Raw genomic sequence first — 209 nt, forward strand, 5'->3', positions numbered from 1 at the left:
GGGCGAGATTTTCCGAAAAATCCACTCCCGAGTGGTCCTTCTTGTCAATTTATCTCGCAAGGCGGAAAAAAAATCAACGAGGGGTGCAACACGAGGACTTCCCACGAGGTCACCCATCCTAGTACTACTCTCGCCCAAGCACGCTTAACTGCGGAGTTCTGATGGGATCCGGTGCATTAGTGCTGGTATGATCGCACCCATCAAACTAA

At 50.7% G+C, this 209-nt stretch overlaps 1 non-coding gene across 1 annotated transcript; it reads right to left on the minus strand.

Annotated features, from left to right (window-relative positions):
* Window positions 1–80: 80 nt before the first annotated feature.
* On the minus strand, window positions 81–199 carry LOC118345043. The gene has a single exon (XR_004798724.1). It is a non-coding gene; the product is annotated as a 5S ribosomal RNA (ribosomal RNA).
* Between the last annotated feature and the right edge of the window lie 10 nt (window positions 200–209).

This window comes from Juglans regia, unplaced genomic scaffold, assembly GCF_001411555.2.
Source record: "Juglans regia cultivar Chandler unplaced genomic scaffold, Walnut 2.0 Scaffold_12633, whole genome shotgun sequence".
NCBI lineage: Eukaryota > Viridiplantae > Streptophyta > Magnoliopsida > Fagales > Juglandaceae > Juglans > Juglans regia.